The sequence below is a fragment of the Zootoca vivipara genome, chromosome 3 (assembly GCF_965207765.1).
Source record: "Zootoca vivipara chromosome 3, rZooViv2.hap1.1, whole genome shotgun sequence".
Taxonomy (NCBI): domain Eukaryota; kingdom Metazoa; phylum Chordata; class Lepidosauria; order Squamata; family Lacertidae; genus Zootoca; species Zootoca vivipara.
The window spans coordinates 114,564,658-114,585,776 of record NC_142586.1 but is presented as its reverse complement, the minus strand read 5'-3'; the positions used below and the strand labels follow the sequence as shown (position 1 = coordinate 114,585,776).

Sequence of the window (21,119 nt, the reverse complement as noted above, 5' to 3'; positions counted from 1 at the left end):
AAGAAATCAAAGACTTAATATCTGTACTGTATTTGCAGCACCATTGAACTCTTTGTTGTAAGAGGAGCACAGAGGGCTGGTTATTCTTATGACATCATGGCTTCTTCGTCCGATAGGTGATATTTTGTTCCATATTTTATTGTTGATTGTTCACCACCCTGATAGCTTTTCGTTGACACTGGAGCTTCCACACAACCACTGCAGTTAATAATCATTGATAGAACCACCCTCCAGGAATTTGCCAAGCCCTCGCGGCAACTTGTGACAACAAATTCAATAGCTTAACTCGGCACTGCATCGAAGAATCCTTCCTTTGGCCAGTTTTGGACCTTGCACTATCAAGTTTCATTGTATGGCACACATACATTCTAGTGCAGCCATACCTTATGTTACATTTGCTTCACGTTGCAGCTTTTCAGGTTACGAACACAGCAAACCCAGAAGTGTTTACTTCCAGGTTCTCTGCGCACGCACGCGCAGAAGCAATCTGCGCTCTTCGCGCATGCACAGAAGCAGCACTTTACTTACAGACTTTTCTGGGTGCAAACGGCACCCCGAAATGGATTGTGTTCGTAAGTAGAAGCACCACTGTATTATAAAGTATAGTCAAGTCCTATAGAATCAGAGAATCATAGAGTTGGAAGGAACCCCATGGGACATCTAGTCTAACCCCCTGCAATGCAGGAATCTCAGCTAAGGCATCCATGACAGATGGCCACCGGACCTCTGCTTAAAAACCTCTAAGAAAGGAGAGTCCGCAACCTCCTGTGGGAGACTAGTTCACTGTTAAACAGCTCTTACAGCCAGGATATTTTTCCATATGTTTAATCGGGATCTCCTTTCTTGTAACCTGAAGCCATTGGTTCGAGCCCTACCCTCCAGGAGAAAACAAGCTTGTTCCCTCTTCCATGTGACAGCCCTTGAGAAATTTGAAGATAGCTATCCTATCTCCTCTCCGTCTCCTCTTTTCCAGGCTAAACATACCCAGCTCCTTCAACCGTTCCTCATCAGGCTTGATTTCCAGACCCTGATCTTATATATCTATAAGAATAGGGGCCTTAACAGTGATAGCTCCTCATCCATGGAATGTCCTCGCTAGAGAGTCTCGTTGATTTCTGTGGGACTTATTTCTTAGCTGTCGTTTAGTCGTTTAGTCGTGTCCGACTCTTCGTGACCCCATGGACCATAGCACGCCAGGCACTCCTGTCTTTGACTGCCTCCCACAGTTTGGTCAGACTCATGATGGTAGCTTTGAAAACACTGTCCAAACATCTCGTCCTCTGTCGTCCCCTTCTCCTTGTGCCCTCCATCTTTCCCAACATCAGGGTCTTTTCCAGGGAGTCTTCTCTTCTCATGAGGTGGCCAAAGTACTGGAGCCTCAGCTTCAGGATCTGTCCTTCCAGTGAGCACTCAGGGCTGATTTCCTTCAGAATGAAGAGGTTTGATTTTCTTGCAGTCCATGGGACTCTCAAGAGTCTCCTCCAGCACCATAATTCAAAAGCATCAATTCTTTGGCGATCAGCCTTCTTTATGGTCCAGCTCTCACTTCCAGCTCTTCCATACATCATCATCATCATCATCATCATCATCATCATCATATATACCCCGCCCATCTGGCTGAGTTTCTCCAGCCACTCTGGGCAGCTCCCAATCAAGTGTTAAAAATAATACAGCATCAAATATTAAAAACTTCCCTAAACAGGGATGCCTTCAGATGTCTTCGTAGCTTCGAGAACACTGTCCAACCATCTCGTCCTCTGTCATCCCCTTCTCCTTGTGCCCTCCATCTTTCCCAACATCAGGGTCTTTTCCAGGGAGTCTTCTCTTCTCATGAGGTGGCCAAAGTATTGGAGCCTCAGCTTCAGGATCTTAGTAAGTGTCCTTAAAAAAAAAAAATGCCACTTAGATTCCTTTCCAACATTTCAGATTAGATGCTTCTTTTAGGGTTGGGACAGCGGGAGGCGGGAGCCAATGGGAAGGCTGGTGCAGTGCAAACACACTGGCGGACCCACTCTGGCACTCCTGCCTTTGCTCTGCACCAGCCTTCCTGCCTCCTTGTCCCCTTCTGCTCCTGGTAATGAACATCAGTGCTGGGGGTGGGAGATCAGCTAAGCCCTGCCATCCTGCTGCTTAAAGTCCAGAAGGTTAAATGGTTGCTTACGGGAGGCAGCTAGAGAGAAATAAATATATCCACTTGGTGGCAGCAGTAAATAAGAAGGAGGCATTGATTTGGCTCGTTTCCTTGACTCGCTTCTCTCTCCCAGACTTCAAAAGAAATTTAAAGTTCACTCCACTGTTGTTACTCACAGGCCCTCCAAGTGTCCCTCTTTTCCAGGGATGCCCCTGATTTAAAGAAGCCACCCCGGTTTCTGATTTGATCCCACTTTTCCTTAGGATGCCCCTATTTTAATTGGAGAAATGTTGGAGGGTGAGGGATTATATGACCCCCGAGCCGTCTGAAGGCAATCCTGTATAGGGAAGTTGTGGTTTGTTTGTTTTTAATGTTCAATGTTTTATTATGTTTTTATATATGTTCGAAAGGGACGCGGGTGCCGCTGTGGTCTAAACCACAGAGCCTAGGGCTTGCCGATCAGAAGGTTGGTGGTTCGAATCCCTGCGACGGGGTGAGCTCCCGTTGCTTCGTCCCAGCTCCTGCCCACCTAGCAGTTCGAAAGCACGTCAAAGTGCAAGTAGATAAATAGGAAGGTAAAAGGCATTTCCGTGCACTGCTCTGGTTTCGCCAGAAGCGGCTTAGTCATGCTGGCCACATGACCTGGAAGCTGTACGCCGGCTCCCTTGGCCAGTAAAGCGAGATGAGAGCCACAACCCCAGAGTCGTCCGCGACTGGACCTAATGGCCAGGGGTTTCTTTACCTTTACCTTTATATATGTTAGAAGCTGCCCAGAGTGGCTGGGGCAACCCAGTAAAGATGTGTGGGATATAAAAAGTAAAATTATCATAATGGAATGGGACATCCCTATCAGGGCCGTCTTTAGGCCTGGGCTGGGTGGCGCAAGGCGCCAGGGCACCTGGCCACCAGGGGCGCGGAAGGGGCACTGAACAGCTGGTGTCTGGGAGCAGCTGCTGCCAACACCCCACCCCCCCATGGCGGCCGTAGCGCGTGGCCATTGAGCTTCCTCCATGAAGCAGGATCAGCGGGGTCTCCTGCCTAGAGTGGCACCACGCGCCTGCTGCCACTCTAGGCAGGAGTCTCGCTGATACTGCTTCATGGAGGAAGCTCAATGGCCGCGTGCCACCGCCGCGTCCCGGAGCAGCTGCTGGAGGGAGGCGCCAAGGAGGGGCCTGTCCAGGACGGGAGGCCGAGCAGCCCCCTCTGCAGGGTGGTGTGCGCCGTCCAGGCTCCGCCATCCTCCATCTCCGCCCCTCAGCCGCGCACTACTGCCGCCGTGGCGGGGCGCGCGCCGGAGGATTCTTGCACCACGGTGCTGGATACCCTTAAGATACCTTATTTTCATTGGAGAAATGTAGCAGGGTATGTCCCCTTGCTGCTACATCCCTTCATTTTCCTTGATGAAAGGGCTATAAAGCATTCGTTCAATTTTTCTACGATCTCTGCCTGCCTGCACTGTTGCCTGCTCCCCTGGCCAGCTTCCCGCTTCTGATACATCAGTGGTGTTGTCCTCTCTGCTGAAATACGAAAGGCCCCTTCAGTATTTACCCTGGCTTTTGACACCAGAGACGTGTGTTTACAGGACCCACCGTATTCCTGTAATTGTAATTTGTTCTGACTGTTTTAAATATGAAAATTTAACCTACCATGGGCACCTGCTGATGAAGGCAACTCTGCCACTGAGCTGGTGAACTCCCCCCAACTATGCCCACTTGCAAGCAGGGGTGTCTTGCGCATAGAGGCAAGTGGCGCGGGGCACCAGGGCGCCATGTTTGCGCCAAGTTCTGGAGGGCGCCTGGGAAGAGGTGGAGGCTGGACACGGCACCTCCTGGCATCAGCTCACTGCCCTCGTCCGCCGCGCCGAAGCAGTGCCGCGCCCGGAGCCTCCACCTGCCATGGCCACCAAGGCATGGGTGCCAGGAAAGAGGCAGAGGCTGGGTGTGGCGCCCTCACCCGTCGCGCTGAAGCAGCACCGTGCCCGGAGCCTCCACCTCTTCCCCGCCGAAGGAGCTGCCCTCCAGCCGCAGCCCACTTCCTCCAGCCCCGCAAAGCTGCCGGCAGTGCTGTAAAAAGGTCAGCAACTCTGGGAAATGGGGGGGGCGCAGAGGGATCTTTGAACCATGGCGCTAGATAGGCTTAAAACACCTGAAGAGGGTTTTCTGTCACAATCTTTATGATCCATTTGATGAGCTCATCTTCTGTTAGGTGTGTGTGGGGGGGGGGGGAGTAATTCAACTCTGTTTGCACTGGGAAGCAAACCTAGCTAATCCCCTCTTTCTTTGAGAGCCAGTGTGGTGTAGTGCAGTGTTTCTCAACCAGTGTGCCTCCAGATGTTTCGGGACTACAACTCCCATCATCCCTAGCTAGCAAGACCAGTGGTCAGGAATGATGGGAGTTGTAGTCCCAAAACATCTGGAGGCACACTGGTTGAGAAACACTGGTGTAGTGGTTAAGAGCGGTAGACTTGTAATCTGGGGAACCAGGTTCGCGTCTCCGCTCCTCCACATGCAGCTGCTGGGTGACCTTGGGCTAGTCACACTTCTCTGAAGTCTCTCTGCCCCACTCACCTCACAGGGTGTCTGTTGTGGGGGAAGAGGGGAAAGGAGATTGTTAGCCGCTTTTAGACTCCTTTGGGTAGTGATAAAGCGGGATATCAAATCCAAACTCTCCTCCTCCTCCTCCTCCTCCTCCTCCTCCTCCTCCTCCTCCTCCTCCTCCTCCTCCTCCTCCTCCTCTTCTTCTTCTTCTTCTTCTTCTTCTTCTTCTTCTTCTTCTTCTTCTTCTTCTTCTTCTTCTTCTTCTTCTTCTTCTTCTTCTTCTTCTTCTCCTCCTCCTTCTTTCTGAGACCTGAGAACCGAAACTCTGCCACCGTTTGAAATTCACACTCCTCCATATCTTGCAATGCAGTTCCGTACCCAAATAACGTCTACAAAAATGCATGTGCTGTGAAAAAGTGTGTACTGGGACGCTTTTAATGCGTGGTGTTCTGTTGTGTTGTTGTTCACCAGGTATTCACCAAGATGAGGTTTTGTGCAGTGCAAGGTATCTGCAGAGAAGCTGAAGGACTACCTGACGTATCTCAATATAGCATGGTGGTGAGCTAGCAAGGTAAAGTGTTAGGAGATCTCTCTATATACTTATATCTTTACAAGGTTTGCTACCAAGACCAGAAGAAGCGCCATCTAGTCCAACACACACACACACACACACACACACACACACACACACACACACACACACTGTGCATAGCTGCCAAGTTATCCCCTTTTTTAAGGGATTTTCCCTTATGCTGAATAGGCTTCCTCGCGAGAAAAGGGAAAACTTGGCAGCTATGACACACACACACACACCTGAAGGCAGCCCTGTTTAGGGAGGCTTTTAATGTTTAATAGATTATTTTATTTCATTTTTCTGTTGGAAGCCGCCCAGAGTGGCTGGGGAAACCCAGCCAGATTGGCGGGGTATAAATAATAAATTATTATAATATTATTATTATAATGCAGGAATTTCAGCTAAAGCATCCAGGACAGATGAATGTCATGGATGTATCTGCTGGTCCTGCAAGCAGTGGGGGAAGTAGGGGCCAGGACCCTGGGCAGGAAGGCAGCCCTGAGAACACTTGCTTTCCTAACTAGGCATGTACCAGCTGCTGGTGCAGCTTTATATATACTGCCTGCCCTGGGGGTGCCACTGTCAGGCTGCTGCCAGCGACTCCAGGCTGGTTGCCCAGGAATGTACAAAGAAAAGGGAATGTTTCTTACCACCCTCTTTTGATTCAGTATTTACAGAGAGAGGCTATGGAACACAGCCTCTTGGATAATGGCATTGTCCCAAGTGAATCTCCAACCCCCGTCTTCCCCACTTCCTCATTCATCACTTCTATGGGAGAAGAAGAAGAAGAAGAAGAAGAAGAAGAAGAAGAAGAAGAAGAAGAAGAAGAAGAAGAGGAGTAGTAGTAGTAGTAGTTTGGATTTGATATCCCACTTTATCACTACCGGAAGGAGTCTCATAGAGGCTAACAATCTCCTTTCCCTTCCTCCCCCACAACAAACACTCTGTGAAGTGAGTGAGGCTGAGAGGCTTCAGAGAAGTGTGACTAGGCCAAGGTCGCCCAGCAGCTGCATGTGGAGGAGTGGGGATGCGAACCCGGTTCCCCAGATTACGAGTCCACTGCTCTTAACCACTACAACACACTGGCTCTCCACTGCTGCTACATGCCCTCTGCCTTTGAGCTCTTTGCTCTCCTACTTTCAAGGCTTGCCAGGTCCTGGGAGGGGGAGGTCTGGAATGCTTTCTAAAAACAATGTGCCCATCAGCTGTTGCCCCCCCCGTGCTTCCTCATCATCATCTCCCATTATTTCCCAACTTTTCCCCTCATCTGCCTCTGAGCTGTGACCTTCCTCAAGCCCCTGTTGTAAATCTAAACTGTCTTCCTCTTCCTCCTCCCTGGAAGGGTCAGGCTGGGGGGGGGGGGTTGACTCCACCATTCCTCTTCTGCCCAGTCCCTGACAGGCACTTCAGGGATGGAACAAGGGTGGGGGGCCAGACCCCTTGCGGGAGAAAAAATTGTTCTAATGCAGAGGGTTTTCTTAACTTGGGTTTTAAACACAGCCTTGGATTCAAACAGACATCAAAGATTGCTCTCTGGTTCTCTCTCCAACTTGCTGCTTTCCTTCTAGGTCACATCCCTGCTGCTTTCAACTCTGGCCTTTTCTGTTGAGGGATGGGCCCCCCCCCCATTTGCTGTCTTGCACTGAGCCCCCTTAATCCGCCTTGACGGCTCATCGTCCAGGTTCTTACCCCACCAGCAAGCTAGCCTGGCTATTCCAATAATTAGGAGCTTTGATTAAATTCCGACACTTGCTGGATCCAGGGATCGGAGGGGCCTGGCACCCAGCTTAACACCCCAAACTCATGACAATATATATGAAGTGAAATAGACAAATTATGTGACTCCAGCACAGTGGTGTCCAAACTTTTTTCAAAGAGGGCCAGATTTGATGAAGTGAAGGGCTGTGGGGGCCGACCAAAGTACCAACCCAAGTTGTTGAGCTTTTTTAAGGACTGAAGTTATTGAGCTTCTTTTAGGATTGAAGTTGTTTTACGCTAGGAAAATAAACTGCCACAGGGGCCGGATTAAACTGACTGGCGGGCCACATTAGACCCCCAAGACGGACTTTGGACATGCCTGCTCTAGCACCTACAGTCCCAGGAAGTGTGTGTGTGTGTGTGTGTGTGTGTGTGTGTGTGTGTGTGTGTGTGATTTCTGTACTTTGGGGGCTTCCTATCCAAACCCTTCGTCGACCTCAACCATTTTGCTACCGTTGACTATGGATTCGTGGTGGATGTGCTTGAGAAGAAGACTCAAAAAGCATAACAAAACCAGAAAAGTGTGACTACTGGGTTTTTATTTCTTTCTTTCTTCAACCAGAGAGGGGGAAAGTAAGCTTTCCTCCCCAGCCCCCCAGTGCTATCGAGGGAGAGAGAGAGAGACGGATCTTGCAGCTAAGGCTCCTCTCCTTCGGCTGTCTTCTGGGTGCTCAGGCCTTGTAGTGTGGTCTCCAGTGGGGCCACTTCGGGTGGTGGACTGGATAGGCAGGGGCAGGACGTGGTGCTGGCGCTGGCACCACCACTGGCCGTGGATGAGGATACGGGTAGGGATAAGGCCGTGTAGAACAGCAGTAACCGCCATGAAGTGCGCAGGCACAGCTTGGCCGAGCTACCCCATATTTGCACGAGGTCCCACAGGTGCCGTAGCAGCGGTCTCGGCAATGGTGCTTGTAGCCTGCAGAAGAAGGGAAGCATCCTTTACTTACATATTCATCATTATTGCATAAAATTTATACACCACTGTATTGCAGGGGGGAAACCCTCCGAGCGGTTTACAAAAGGAGGAAACAATAAAAACCGTCGCAAAGGAAGATCTCCGGCAATAGGTTAACATACCAAAAGAGGTTAGAATTCATGTTAGTTTTCTGAACACCTGGACTGGCTCATCTAAAAAGGAATGTCTTCAGCAGGCGCTAAAAGGAATACAGTGCAGCAGAGAAGGTGCCCGCTTGATATCAAGAGGCAGGGAGTTCCAAAGTGTAGGCGGCGCCACACCAACTGAGCGATCTCTTACAATTGCGGAATGGGCATTATGTAGCACCTATAGTGCTGCCAGTTCCATGGACACGGAAGGGTTGTTGTGGGGATTAAATGAATTGGAGAAGAGCTATGCATGTGACATTGAACTCCTTGGAGAAAAGGGGGGGATATAAATGCAATAAAATAAATAAGCACATGATCCTCTATTATTATTATTATTATTATTATTATTATTATTATTATTATTAATATTTTCTGTTTCACAATTTTGAATACTCACTTAAACATCCTTAATATATCAATGACTTCCCTTCTTCTCTTTCCACACTTCATTTTGCATATCATAAATCCCTGCATATTTTACATAAACTAAACCATTCCGTATTCCATTATTACATCCATCAAAACTTATTTACACTGTTGAATTTATCTGAATGCTGCCAATGTTTTCAAGTGTACACAATTCCCCCCCCCATATATTCAATAAACATTTTCCAATCTTCTCTAAACTTATGTTCTTCTTGTTCTCCTCTTGTATATGTTAAGCCTGCAAGCTGCGCATATTCCGTCAACTTAAGTTGCCATTCTTCTTTAGTTGGGACCTCGCTCGTTTTCCATTTTGGGGATATTATTATTATTATTATTATTATTATTATTATTATTATTATTTCTTATTCACCCATTACCATGAGATTCCAGGGCAGGTTACAATAATGAAACAAAAAAATATTAGAAAAAAGCTTAAAACAAATTGCAGTCCCAAGATTTGGGTAGGTCCTAAAATACAGATACCTTGGGTGCCAACGACCAAAACTATACAGTGACAGTGCCATATGCACCTTAGGGGGGTCACAGAGAATGCCTTCTATTGGGCTGCCACCATCTTGGAACAAGAAGGTCTTCATCTGCCAATGGAAGGACAGCAAGGAGGGAGCCAGTCTGCCTTCTCTAGGGAGGGAATTTCAGAGTTTGGGAGCAGCCACCGAGAAGACCCTTTTTTGAATCCCCACCAAGCCTGCCTGTACTTGGTAAACTACACACAGTGGTAGTCTAAAAATTCAACAGGGTTAACAGGATGGGGAAGAGTGGTGAATAATAGAATTGTAGAGTTGGAAGGGGCTACAAGGGTCACCTACTGCAACCCCCTGCAGGAATCTTTTGCCCAACGTGGGGCTCAAACCCACGACCCTGAGATTAAGAGTCGCATGCTCCACCGACTGAGCTATCCCAGCTGGGGAAAGTCCAAACTGACTTTTCAGGGTTTCAGACAAGAGTTTCCCCAGCCTACCTGGAGGCTCCAGGGATGGAGCCAAGGAGACCTCCTGTATGGAAAACTTGTCGTCTACCACTAAGCCGAGCCTTTTCCCATTCCAGAAGAACCAGGTGCACGTGATAATAGATGGAAGGTTCACCATCTAATACAGGCATCCCCCAAACTGCGGCCCTCCAGATGTTTTGGCTTACAACTCCCATGATCCCTAGCTAAGAGGACCAGTGGTCAGGGGTGATGGGAATTGTAGTCCAAAACATCTGGAGAGCCGAAGTTTGGGGATGCCTGATCTAACACAACCCTCTCCCTTAAAGCGGCCAGCCTCCTTCCCCACCATTACCTGCATTGACCACAGTGACGAGCAGGATCACAGCAAAGGCAAGGAAGAGGGTCCTCATGGTGGAAAGCTGGATCGGATCTCGCCTACTGAAGATCTGAAGATCTGATGATGAGTGTGGTCTGGAGCTCCAGTGCTTATATAGGATTTGATGAATCAAGGAGAGGTGATGGATCATGCACAGGTTGTTCCATTGGTACCCTATCATGTCATCTCAACCCCAAAAGGCCCTCCTGGACGTTTCTCCATGTCATTGTATGTTATCAGTTTGTACAGTGAGCATGGTCCACTGCTGCTCACCACCATCTGCGTGGGACGTGTTTCATCCCTGGTCCAGGAAGTCTCCACCCTGATCCGGCTGTCTGGCTTCAAACACGTCAAGTGTGCAAGAGCTTAAGAGGCATGGGTGCGTGGAAACAATCTCACACATCTCAGAGGAGAATTGCAAGAGGGAACAAGCTAAGATCTTCCAGGAAGATTACAAACACCTGAACAAAACGTTCAGATAAGGCCGATGAGGGCGCTGACTGAGACAGTCATGGGTATTTTGCCTACCACAGGTCATGAAAAGTGGATGTGATGACGTCATGGCAACACACAGCCAATCCCCAGGATTGTTGCAGGAGACAAGCATTACCTTTCCCATCTTACTTGTGGGGTCTTCCCAGCAGCAACTGGGGGGCTACTGTAGGAACAAGGTGGTGGACTAAATGGATCACAACTCTGGTCTTGCAGAACTCTGGTGCTCTGATGCAGAGAGTTGTCTAGAGACCCCTATATTCCCCTATATTCCAGCGTGGTTTAACAATCAATCCCTCTTCACATGTAAGTCTGGGAATTGCAGCTGGGGAGGGGGTAGGGGGTCTGCTAACGAACTACAGCTCCCAGAATTATTTGGGGGAAAGCCGTGACTGTGGTATCACAGTGTCGTGTGGTCTGAGGGTAGCTTTTGTTCCTTTGTTTTAGCTTCACATCTAAAGGATCAGAGGAGACGGGCCACATTTTCCTCTGGACAACATTCCAGGGGCCACTATAGCTTATGCACCACAGCACTACAATTCCCAGCAGCCTTAACAAACGACAGTCCCGAAGATTCTTTGGGGGAAGCTATGGGTTTCAAACACATGGTAGATGCAACCATTTCAGAACGTCTGCTCAGCTGACCTTTTTTCTTTTTGTTCTTATTTTTATTATGTATGTTGTGAACTGCCCTGAGATCTACAGATGAAGGGCAGTATACATTTTTTAAAAAATAAATAATGATAATACATATAAAAAGCAAAAAGCAAGCACTTCCACTGTGAAACTCACTTCCACAGGAGGCAGTGACAGCCACCAACTTGGATGGCTTAAAAAGAAGATCAGGCAAATTCTTGGAGGAGGAGGAAAATAATAATAATATATTAATAATATATTATTAATAATATGTTGTTGTTGTTGTTGTTGTTTAGTCATTTAGTCGTGTCCGACTCTTCGTGACCCCATGGACCATAGCATGCCAGGCACTCCTGTCTTCCACTGCCTCCCGCAGTTTGGTCAACTTATGTTTGTAGCTTCGAGAACACTGTCCAACCATCTCGTCCTCTGTCGTCCCCTTCTCCTAGTGCCCTCCATCTCCCCCAACATCAGGGTCTTTTCCAGGTAGTCTTCTCTTCTCATGAGGCAGCCAAAGTATTGGAGCCTCAGCTTCAGGATCTGTCCTTCCAGTGAGCACTCAGGGCTGATTTCCTTCAGAATGGATAGGTTTGATCTTGCAGTCCATGGGACTCTCAAGAGTCTCCTCCAGCACCATAATTCAAAAGCATCAATTCTTCGACGATCAGCCTTCTTTATGGTTCAGCTCTCACTTCCAGCTCTTCCATACATCACTACTGGGAAAATATTATTATTATTATTATTATTATTATTATTATTATTATTATTATTATTACCCCGCCCATCTGGCTGAGTTTCTCCAGCCACTCTGGGCGGCTCCCAATCGAGTGTTAAAAACAATACAGCATCAAATATTAAAAACTTCCCTAAACAGGGCTGCCTTCAGATGTCTTTTAAAAATAGGATAGCTGCTTATTTCCTTGACATCTGATGGGAGGGCATTCCACAGGGCGGGTGCTCCAGCCATGTTGGCCAGAGGCTTAGGGAGCTGGGTATGTTTAGCCTGGAGAAGAGAAGGTTAAGGGGTGATATGATAGCCATGTTCAAATATATGAAAGGATGTCACATGGAGGAGGGAGAAAGGTTGTTTTCTGCTGCTCCAGAGAAGCGGACACGGAGCAATGGATTCAAACTACAATAAAGAAGATTCCACCTAAACATTAGGAAGAACTTCCTGACAGGAAGAGCTGTTCGGCAGTGGAATTTGCTACCAAGGAGTGTGGTGGAGTCTCCTTCTTTGGAGGTCTTTAAGCAGAGGCTTGACAACCATATGTCAGGAATGCTTTGATGGTGTTTCCTGCTCGGCAGGGGGTTGGACTGGATGGCCCTTGTGGTCTCTTCCAACTCTATGATTCTATGATTCTAATAATGCTTCTGAACACCGGTTGCTGGAAACCACAGGAGGGGAAATTGCTGCAGGTTTCCCAGAGGTATCTGGTTGGCCACTGTGAGAACAGGATGCTGGACTAGTTTGGCCACTGGCCTCATCCAGCAGGATCTTCTAATGTTGTAGTAGGTGCAGGTGTGGGTATGCGTCTTGACTCGTATAGCTTGATGTTGCTCCGTGGCAAGGCCAGCTTCAAGAATGGCCTCCAAGTCTCGCGAGCCCTTGCCAAGGGTTTAAGCGCCACGTGCACAATAGCAGGATCCTGGCTTCAGAGAATGCAGACAGAACGGAGCCAGAGACTCTTGGCAAGCAAAACCCAGTATCACTGCACCCCAGCAACTAGGACACACACACAATGAGAAAGACGTCACAGTCATGTTGACCTTGATAGAGCACAAAAGACTTTTCACATCCTAGGTTCTACCACAGCATTTCACAGCTTGGAGTCCTTCTGGTGTTCCATTGAAGAACTCTCATCAGCCAAAGCCATCTGTTGACCATAGGCTGGGGGTGATGCGGAGTCATAGTCCGGCAACATCTGGAAGGCAATAGGTCGAGAAAGGACTGGTTTGTGGTCTGTATGTCAGCCCTCTGGGGCCTTGATGGCAGTGCTGGATTTATGTATAAGCTAAACAAGCTATAGCTTAGAATCATAGAATCATAGAGTTGGAAGAGACCACAAGGGCCATCCAGTCCAACCCCCTGCCAAGCAGGAAACAACATCAAAGCATTCCTGACATATGGCTGTCAAGCCTCCACTTAAAGACCTCCAAAGAAGGAGACTCCACCATACTCCTTGGTAGCAAATTCCACTGCCGAACAGCTCTTACTGTCAGGAAGTTCTTCCTAATGTTTAGGTGGAATCTTCTTTCTTGAAGTTTGAATCCATTGCTCCGTGTCCGCTTCTCTGGAACAGCAGAAAACAATCTTTCTCCCTCCTCCATATGACATCCTTTCATATATTTGAACATGGCTATCATATCACCCCTTAACCTTCTCTTCTCCAGGCTAAACATACCCAGCTCCCTAAGCCGTTCCTCATAAGGCATCATTTCCAGGCCTTTGACCATTTTGGTTGCCCTCCTCTGGACACGTTCCAGCTTGTCAGTATCCTTATTGAACTGCGGTGCCCAGAACTCGACACAGTACTCCAGGTGAGGTCTGACCAGAGCGGAATACAGTGGTACTATTACTTCCCTTGATCTAGATGCTATACTCCTGTTGAGGCAGCCCAGAATTGCATTGGCTTTTTTAGCTGCTGCATCACACTGTTCACTCTTGGGCCTCCCCAAAAAATTTAAAGGGAAAAAAAACTGGATGTACATTTCCAAAATATAAGATAAAAACAAACAAATTGAAACCTACATACAGCAGCAGTATTTTCTGTTGTGTAGGCTCCTATAAAAATAATTTAGCCTGGAGAAGAGAAGGTTAAGGGGTGATATGATAGACATGTTCAAATATATAAAAGGATGTCATATAGAGGAGGGAGAAAGGTTGTTTTCTGCTGCTCCAGAGGGACTTCTTGGTGGTGGCACCCTCCCTGTGGAACGCCCTCCCAGTTGTCAAGGAAATAAACAGGTATCTGACTTTTAGAAGACATCTGAAGGCAGCCGTGTTTAGGGAACTTTTTAATGTTTGAAGTTTTATTGTGTTTTAATATCCAGTTGTAAGCCACCCAGAGTGGCTGGGGAGGCCCGGCCAGATGGGCGGGGCATAATAAGTTGTTGTTGTTGTTGTTGTTGTTGTTGTTGTTGTTGTTGAATAGAATGCCCTGGATGGGAGCATGGCTGTCTCGAAACAGGAAGGGAAGAACTCAGTACTACAAACACTTTCTTGACACTTTCTTAACACTTCATTATGGTGCAATTTCATTATGGGAAATTGCATGAAAAACTGGTAAGGGAAAACAAGGGTTAGCAATAAAACAAACGCCAGAGGGCCAATGAAATGGAGCGGTTCTTGTAGAATGTGTGAGATTCCAGAATATGAGGGCATGGAGCATTCCAGGGGATCCAGGGTATTAATTGTATGAATTTCATATAATTATGTCCACAGAGGCAGCTACTATCTTAGTCTTTTCTGATTTGCAGACATATACATAGATGACTGAGAGACAGAACATAGGGTGCTGCTTTACATTGAGTCAGTTCATTGATCCATCTAGCTCAGTATTGCTTACACTGACTTGCAGCAACATTTGTCCCTGCTCCTGCCCACCTAGCAGTTCGAAAGCACATCAAAGTGCAAGTAGATAAATAGGTACCACTCTGGTTGGAAGGTAAACGGCGTTTCCATGCGCTGCTCTGGTTCACCAGAAGCGGCTTAGTCATGCTGGCCACATGACCTGGAAGCTGTACGCCAGCTCCCTCGGCCAGTAAAGCAAGATGAGCGCCGCAACCCCAGAATCGTCAGGTGTCCCTTTACCTTTACCACTGAACCACAGGGTGGCGGATATTGGGGGCTGGCTCGCCTGTTTGGTGGGGAGGAGAGGCTATCCAATCTGATTTAGGTTGGCTCAGTAGCAAGATGAGTCATTCCCAATAAGGGAGCAGGGGGACATAGCTCAGCCAATTTGCCAAGCAGTCTGAACTCAGCAATTCCAGTCCCCAGCATTCTTGACGAAGGCCCATATTGGTTGGGGATGATGGTGGCTGGGACCCCAACAAATCTTGAAGAGCAGCAGTGCAACTCTTATTCTAAAGCAGTGAGTTCCCAAACTTTTTCAGAACACCGGCCCACTGGTTCCATAAGCTCATCCCCATTACTTCCTACCCTATATTCAGAACAGCGGCTTGCACAGCCATTAAGGAAGGTAATGACAGTAGAATTCAAAAACAGTAACACCTCCATATTTATTCTGAATTCAATTGAAACTATTTAGTTTTATTATTTCAACAAATTGATTTAGTGAGAGCAGGATAGTCATTTGCAGCTCTACCTACACCAGCTGTCCCTAGTGCCAGATGTATGTATAAGCTAAACAAGCTAGAGCTTAGGGATCCACTCTCTTGGGGGGCCACAAAAAATTTAAAGGGGAAAAAACTGGATGTACATTTCCAAAATATCAGATAAAAAACAAAAATAAAAATAAAACCTGCATACAGTTAGAGCTTAATAATTACTTTACTATTAATATACTTCTTCTTCTTCTTAATCTTTAGATGCCTATCACACAGTATACATTCAACACAAAAAAACATCGCCGATTTGTTGTTGACAAAGGACAGCTGGTTATATAAAGGGCCCCATTACCTTCAGTAGCTTAGAGCCTCATCAAACCTAAATCCAGCCCTGGCTGTTCCTTTGCCTATTAGTGCCCCCTGAATAGTCCCAATGTCCCCCTCAAGGGGCAGTGCCACCCCCTTTGGGGACCACTGCTCTAAATAATCTGTTGCCTTATTCCTCCCTTTTCATTTCCACCAGATCCTTCAGAGCCACTGCTCCCCTACTACCCAAATGCCTTGTTCCATTCGGCTCTCTAACCTTGAGACACCATGAAAACCCAAATGGATGCTGATTTTTGACTGGCTTGGCTATGAATTTAGCAACAAGCCATACATTTCAATTGGAGTAGATCATAAAGTGAAAGAGTTCCTGCTTTGGAGTCCAACAAGTTGGGGTCAGCTGAGCATGGCCATCACAAAAAGCAGAAAGTGAGTGAACGCAATGAACAATGGCCATTGAAAATACGGCAACAGTGTGCATTGTTCTGGGCAAGAGGGGACAAGAAAAACATGCACCAAAAGGGCAGAAGCTATGTAAGCCTCATGAATATCCACAGGGCATCTCTTTCAGGCATTCCCTCTATAAAACAACAGAGTCCTTGACTGGAAGCACCATCGAGGCGCTTATCCACTGTCCTTCTGTGTTCATCCAGAGAACCCAACCAGAACTCCACCATGAGAGCTTTCTACCTCGCCTTGACCTTTGTGTTGTTGGCTGCCACTGTCATGAGTGTTCAAGGTATGAACTGAACTTCTACAGGGTGGGAAGAAGGGGCTGTCCTTCATAAAGCATACTGAAGAGGCTTCTGCCTTGACCTTAATTCAAGGGAGAGGTATGGGTTTCATTGGAAAGGCAGTGATGGCCACCAGTCTAGATGGCCTTCAAAGAGGATTATATAAATTCATGGAGGAGGGGGCTGTCAATGGCTACTGGCCATGTTAGCCATGCTCCCACAGGCATCTGGTCAGCCACTGACAGAAGAGGATCCTGGACAAGTTGGGCCATTGGCCTGATCCAGAATCTTCTTGTTATGTCCTTATGGTGAAGACAGACCTCAAGGGAGTGGTGTGGGTCACATGGGAAAGCACAGAGCAGGTTGTCTTGGGTCTAAACTCGATCCTCATTTCGGCTTCAAAGAGCGTTTTGGTCTGGGAGGCATTTCTAAGGAGAAACCACAGCTTAGCGGTAGAACAACAAAGAGAACAGGAGGTCACCTCCCCTCAAAAAGGATGTTGTGTTCCAGACAAAAGTTCAGGAAAGGACAAACAAAATGACCAAGGGGTGGAAGCAACTCCCCCAGGAGGGAAGGGTACAACATTTGGGAATTTTTCAGCTAGAGAAAAGGCTGCTAAGAGGAGGCATTATAGGGGTGCCTAAAATCACATGTGGAGAAAGGAGAAAAGGCTGTATTCAGTCAGAGGTTTCTGTCCACAACCCCATGCAGACATTTCTCCATCCTTTGGCCTGAGGCAAGCAAGAGGCAACATTGCATCTCAAGAGCACATTCCAGCCAGGGAAAATCACTGTGTGTGGAGCAGGGCACTGGGAGGTGTAGCCTAGGAAGGGTGTGTGGCTTGGGCCAGGCAGAGAGATCTGAAGGGCTGCATTGAGCACCCAAGGCTAAGGTTCCCCAACCCCAACCTCTAACATAAATGTTTGGTGTGAAGCTCCTTCCAGATAGAGACCATAGCTCAGTGGTGGAGCATGTGATTTGTCTTGCATGCAACAGGGCATTCCCTCTCTGCAGATCATTGGTGGGAGCTCCACCCATGGGGAGGTGCTCTTGCTTTGCCTCAATATTTATTATTTGTCCATTTATTGCCTTTCTATGCCACCTTTTCCCCCAAGGTGCTCCAGATGGCGTACATGGTTCTCCCCCTCCTCATTTAAGCACCACAACACCTAATGAGTTTCACGGCTGAGCAGGGTTTCACGGTTCCTAGTCTGACACTCTAACCACTATACTGCACTGGCTAACTCTTCTTCCTGCAGATTCCTGTCACAAGAGACCCCCCTGCAGCCGCTATGGAGGCACCTGTAGGAAGGATTGCTTGACCAGTGGCAACTACCGGTACGTCCCCACCTGCGACTGCATTCATGGCACCATCTGCTGTTTGCCTCACAAGAAAGGCTGAGCAGGAGGCAGGCCGCCTCACGAGGAGGAGCTGGAGACCCTGTCTTCACCACTCAGCTGTGTAGAGGGGCCCATCATGGATGCTTCTCCTCAATAAATTGACATGAATGTCCTTGGCATGCCCTGTGTGCTTCTTTCCGGGGCCGGCGGAGATGGAGAATTGTAGGGTGGTGAGGGTAATATAGTCATTTCAGAATCCTGGGGTTTCCAGAGTCCTTTACAGTTCCTTCTGCAATTACCCTCATGGGGTAGGACTGTCCACACTGGGGCTAAGGCGAAACCTGTGATAATTTCTGCCCATGTTTTCACCTGCAAAAGGAAAAGAAAAAAAGGGTGCCCCCGTTTCCCACCTTGAGGGTGAAATCAACAATGTTCAAGAGCATCTATGCCCTTCTGCATAACACCTGTTCAGGTAGCACACACACACACCCCAAGTTTCTCTCCCTGACTTCTCTTTAGGAAGCTCCCATGCAGAGAGAGGGCGGGATGATGCAGGAAACATTGCCATTCCTTCGCCGACAGCACAACATCAGTATTCCCAGGAAGAACAGTCTTTAAAATAATAATAATAATAATAATAATAATAATAATAATAATAATGCTGGAAGAGTAGCAATTGGGAATGGAAACAATAATGAACGAGTTATTCTTATATGAGGAGGTTATTCTGATACATATTTGTGTTCTGCACCAGTACCCCATTTCCATTGTTGCTCTGAATCTTTTTCCTTGTGAACCTTCGATGCTAACCTACAGAGCACTTAAAGCTTGCACCTAATTTCTGTTAGTTTAGCCATCCCCCAAAGGTTTCTGAGAAAGCCTGATGTCCCTTAATAGAGCTGAAGCTCTCGTGCTTCTCTGGGGAGACCGGGGAGGGGGGGGCTGGCCTTGAGTCTATGGGAGGCATAGGCAACCTTGGCTCTCCAGATGTTTTGGAACTACAAATCCCATGATCCCTAGCTAACAGGGCCAGTGGTCAGGGATCATGGGAGTTGCAGTTCCAAAACATCTGGAGAGACAATCTACCCCTGGTCTATGGGGTAGATTAGGACAGAGACTTAAGATCTCCAGGGGAGATACTGGCATCCAAGACGAGTCCTGCTAGATCAGACAATGGTTCGCTCATATGACATCACATGGACTCAGCCCCAGGCCTCTTCAATCTTTGCTGCAAGTTGGCACCTCTGGGTTCACATAGAATTGCCAGAGTAGTGGATCCAATAATAATAATAATAATAATAATAATAATAATAATAATAATAATAATTTATTATTTATACCCCGCCCATCTGGCCGGGTTCCCCCAGCCACTCTGGGCGGCTTCCAAAAAAAACAGAAATTCTAAAATACAGAAATCCATCAAACATTAAAAGCTTCCCTAAACAGGGCTGCCTTGAGATGCCTTCTAAAGGTCTGGTAATTGTTCTCTTTGACCTCTAGTGGGAGGGCATTCCACAGGGTGGGTGCCACTACCGAGAAGGCCCTCTGCCTGGTTCCCTGTAACTTGGCTTCTCGTAATGAGGGAACCGCCAGAAGGCCCTCGGAGCTGGACCTCAGTATACAGGCAGAACGATGGGGGTGGAGACGCTCCTTCAGGTATACTGGACCGAGGCCATTTAGGGCTTTAAAGGTCAACACCAACACTTGGAATTGTGCTCGGAAACGTACTGGGAGCCAATGTAGGTCTTTTAGGACCGGTGTTATGTGATCTCGGCGGCCGCTCCCAGTCACCACTCTAGCTGCCGCATTCTGGATTAGTTGTAGTTTCCGGGTCACCTTCAAAGGTAGCCCCACGTAGAGCGCATTGCAGTAGTCCAAGCGAGAGATAACTAGAGCATGCACCACTCTGGCGAGACAGTCCGCGGGCAGGGAGGGTCTCATCCTGCGTACCAGATGGAGCTGATAAACAGCTGCCCTGGACACGGATTCTTCAATCAGCCCCACAAGCAGGACATCCTCGTCCTCAGCAGCTGGGATTCAGTGGAATAGTGCACCTCCGAGGCGGGCTTCTTGTGGCCACATCATGTGGCTAACCTGTCCCAATCTAGAAGCCTATCTAAATGTTTGAGTGACCTTGGGGAGAAACTACAGGGGATGTGAAACACACCATCAAGAGGAATAGGTAAAGGTAAAGGTACCCCTGACCTATTGGCTAGTGCTTGTGACGCCACCAATAACATACAGCTCTCTTCATTTTGCTCAGTCTGAGCAATCCCCTTTCCCTTGTCAATCCTTGGGATGTGAATGGGAGCAAAGAATCACAGGTATACTCAGTGCAATGCTACTCACACTCGACTCAGAATGGGGAGAAACCTGGTCTTGTTTCCTATCTATTGAGAAGCGGGCTAATTCTGACTTCACAAACAAAAACAAACCTATCCTTCGGAATTCACATGTCTCTTAATTTCTCCAAATGATGTGCCCAAAAATGCTTATATTAGAGGAAAGTGTGCCTAAAAGTGCTTAAATTAATTTATTTTTAAGCATACAAAATTCGTTATACTAAGGAAAACTACTTGCAAAAAAAGGTGTAAAGGTAAAGGGACCCCTGACCATTAGGTCCAGTCGCGCACAACTCTGGGGTTGCGGTGCTCATCTCGCTCTATAGGCTGAGGGAGCCGGCTTTTGTCCGCAGACAGCTTCCGGGTCATGTGGCCAGCATGACTAAGCCACTTCTGGAGAACCAGAGCAGCGCACGGAAACACCGTTTACCTTCCCACCGGAGCGGTACCTATTTATCTACTTTGATGTGCTTTCGAACTACTAGGTGGGCAGGAGCTGGGACCGAACAACAGGAGCTCACCCCATCACAGGGATTCAAACTGCCAACATTCTGAATGGCAAGCCCTAGGCTCTGTGGTTTAACCCACCACACCAACCACATCCCCTAACAAGAGGAATATTAAACAAATTAATAAGATGCATTAATAAGAAGAAGACAGCAGCGTTCACTGGGACTTAATCTTTCACCCCCTCCACAATCCCAATGAAGTTACCCCAATCCCGCTGAGAACCAGTGTGGTGTAGTGGTTAGGGTATTGCACCAGGACCCACGAGACCAGGGTTCAAATCCCCACTCAGCCTTCAAAAGGTGACCTTGGGCCAGTCACTGCCTCTCACTTGTTGTGATGATTAAATTGGGGGCGGGGGGAGGGGGAGAATGTAATCTACCTTGAGCTCCTTAAAGCTAAAGGTAAAGGACCCCTGACAGTTAAAGGTAAAGGACCCCTAAAGGTAAAGGACCCCTGACAGTTAAGTCCAGCCACGAACGACTCTGGGGTTGCAGCACTCTTTCCGCCGGAGGGGTACCTATTTATCTACTTGCACTTTGATGTGCTTTTGAACTGCAGCTGCCTGGTTAAGAGCCCAACGTTAATTTAAAGTACT

The 21,119-nt window shown here is 47.7% G+C and overlaps 2 long non-coding RNA genes across 3 annotated transcripts in view; both read left to right on the top strand.

The window, feature by feature from the left end:
- Positions 1 to 21,119, top strand: part of LOC148686471 (uncharacterized) — a 425,644-nt gene that overhangs the window by 402,070 nt on the left and 2,455 nt on the right. The window lies entirely within an intron of this gene.
- On the top strand, positions 16,220 to 17,844 carry LOC132591847 (uncharacterized). Its single transcript, XR_009557264.2, has 2 exons — positions 16,220 to 16,336; positions 17,591 to 17,844. It is a non-coding gene; the product is annotated as an uncharacterized LOC132591847 (long non-coding RNA).